Source organism: Silene latifolia, chromosome 1 (genome assembly GCF_048544455.1).
Source record: "Silene latifolia isolate original U9 population chromosome 1, ASM4854445v1, whole genome shotgun sequence".
Taxonomy (NCBI): Eukaryota; Viridiplantae; Streptophyta; class Magnoliopsida; order Caryophyllales; family Caryophyllaceae; genus Silene; species Silene latifolia.
In genome coordinates this window covers 73097988-73100885 of record NC_133526.1, presented here as the reverse complement: position 1 = coordinate 73100885, position 2898 = coordinate 73097988, and the positions used below count along the sequence as shown (strand labels likewise).

Here is a 2898-nt window from a genome sequence, read left to right as displayed (position 1 = left end):
AGAATGATATAAATGGTTCGTCTATCATCATTGATGTAGTTTCGTACATAGTATTGAAGTGATATATTTTGATATATATGGGATTGTGAAAATACTCGTGGAATGAAAGTGTTTAGGTGAAATAAATATTAGTTTTAAAAAAAAAAAAAAAATCGTGACCGTAAAAAGAGTTTGAATATTATGAATTTTATAGATAGCCTACCAATGTTTCTCGGAAGGGTAACATATATAATGATGTGAGTGATTATTCATAAATCAATTAAGAGTCCTTATGTAAATATTGTCGCTTTGATGCATTACCAAAAACGTTAATAGTTATTATATTCGTGTTTGGATATTTTTGTGACACCCTCATTTAACGCGGAAAAGTAAACACGTAAATCTACAGAAAAACTGGTAGGATATGTTTGTAAATGGTTCAACTAGTCCAAAAACCTGCAATTTCAAAACATTTTTCTAACTAAACCATTCACAACCAATTCCAACTCAAGAAGAGTGTCATAACCCTGCAACAGCTGATAAACTAACTTACATATATAACTAAAGACGCGAAAATATATATGGATACAAACCAAAAATAAAAAGGGAGACATATGTCCCTTCAAATTATATACAAACCAAAAGTATAAAAGGTTTACTAATAGAATAACCAAAACTAGGTCCAAGGTTCCTTGCTCACTAGCCGTCTGTGACCCCCAACTAAGCATCAACAACCTGTCAATCACATTTTATACAAACACGAAAGCCACAATTCAGTGGGGAGTAACTTCGAGTCCTCCCAGCCACGAATCGTCAAAGTTAATGTAACATGTAATGTAACATGTAAACAATTTGATAAACCATTTACTTATCATGTATTCTAACAAATGACCCCTAAACTGACCAAACTAAACTATCATGTGAATCAGATAACAAATAGTAATCCAAACTTTATCAATCAGAATCGGCTTACATCTCACCTATTACAGTTCATAAAATCACCATACAAGAAAGGGCAATATATCAAAGACAGGCATAAGTTCTTAGTACGGTCAATAGTCACTTTGTAACTCAAGTCTATACCACGAGGTAGGGAAGGTAATCGAACCGGTATCTTGGCTCAGCGGTTACTATTAAGAAAACATGGCCAAGAGACAACACAACCCTAGCCTAAAATCTGCGCAGACCTAGACATGCGGATACACACCACCGCACCCAAGACTCACAACTTTTTTTTAAAACAAAGTGAAGTGAGTACCCTAAGGACACCACCGAAGGGTCGGCTAGTGCTTAAGCTGACCCCATACTATCAAAATTAGTACCTGAGGTCATGCCCCAACTTGGATAAACATCCACTAGTCAGGAACACAAAGGCTATCAAGCAGTGAACATATACTCGTCAGAGACTATAAAGACCTATCTATGATGAAGGCCGAAATACTCACCTAGGACCTAGTCACAGCTAGTCCCAGCTTGAATATTTTAGCCCACACCACCCAAAACTCACCACATAAGTCAAGTAAGACACCCACTTAACCTTAAGAGGGCAAAAAGTCCTACTTACCAACATAAATTCTAACATTCTATCATGTGAAAGCTATATAAATGTCTATTTACAAAGATACAATCCCAGCAGTTCCTCAATAAGAATTCAATACTAATTTCCAATCCTAGCAATTATAACAATATAAAAGGCTTTAGGGGAAACTAGGGCCATTACTACAAAATAAGAAGCTATTTAAATTCAATTAACTAAATAAGAAACTATTTAAATTCAACTAATTACACATGTGAAATAGAAATATAATAAATGGCCTAAAACAAGAAAAAGGCCGGTTATCTAATTCATTCAACCGAATTTTTACCCGCAACCCCAGCCCTGCGACAGGTACGGGTCAAATTGCGGCTGACCAATCACTCAATTAACTGACATCGCATCAGTCAAAGGGACTAAGGCTCAGTTTTCGGCACAATCAACAAAGCATTACAATTATAGCTATAAAATTCATTTTGAGCCTATTAATTACAATTTCATTTTGTAAACTATCCTAACATGTGATAACTATTAATATAAGCACAATTTTTCCGTTAACATAATATTTGTTACTAGTATGCTTCAATTCAAATTACTACCCTTTTGTTACTTATACTATTCTAATATTAATTAACCCGGAAAGACCAAGATTGCACGAAAACCCGCGAAACAAGCACGGACCGACCCGGGCCAACCATGGGCTAGCCGTGGGCCTACCACGGGCCTGCCACGGCCTGCCGGCTGCTGCCGGGCCCGCTGCCGGACCATTTCTCCTCTTTTTATTCATTTTTATACATTATAAGACCGTCTGAAAATTAATTAATCGTCCCCAATTCAACTTTGATAATTTAAACTACCAAAAGGCACAAATTAAGCTTGCATGCAACTAAGTTTAACATGTGAAAAATTACTACCCAAACAAAAATTCACCAAACATACAAAAATCAAAAACATGTGACGATAATTCGTCGAGTAGCTCGAAATATGTTACCTTAAGCTAGAAAATGAGCAATTAGTCCTCAAAACCGAAACCCTAACCACAACTAACCGCTATCCTCTACAATATACGAGTCCCCGAACTCGTCTTCCAATCCTTCACCTAATTAAACAATAAAAAAACACAAAAATTAAGCACAAAACCGAAATCACCGAAATTTGGTCTTAAAATAACTTAATGAAAATTGAAATTAGAACATACTAAGTTGTAGATCGTGGCGAGGGGATTCCGGAAAGGTAAATTTCGCGAAAAACGGACAAGAAACGAAGATTTTATGGCCAAAATAGCTCGATTTGTGAGAATGGTGTTTTGTTTTTGGTTGATACGTTGATGATGATGAACCAAGAACAAGAAAATCAGAAAAGTGAATAAAGAAGGGGAGGGGAGC

The 2898-nt window shown here is 36.1% G+C and overlaps 1 long non-coding RNA gene across 1 annotated transcript; it reads right to left on the bottom strand.

The window, feature by feature from the left end:
- Positions 1-516: 516 nt before the first annotated feature.
- LOC141592858 (uncharacterized) lies at positions 517-2874 on the bottom strand. The gene is made up of 3 exons (XR_012521243.1): positions 2712-2874; positions 2505-2612; positions 517-714 (listed from the first exon to the last, which is right to left on the bottom strand). It is a non-coding gene; the product is annotated as an uncharacterized LOC141592858 (long non-coding RNA).
- Between the last annotated feature and the right edge of the window lie 24 nt (positions 2875-2898).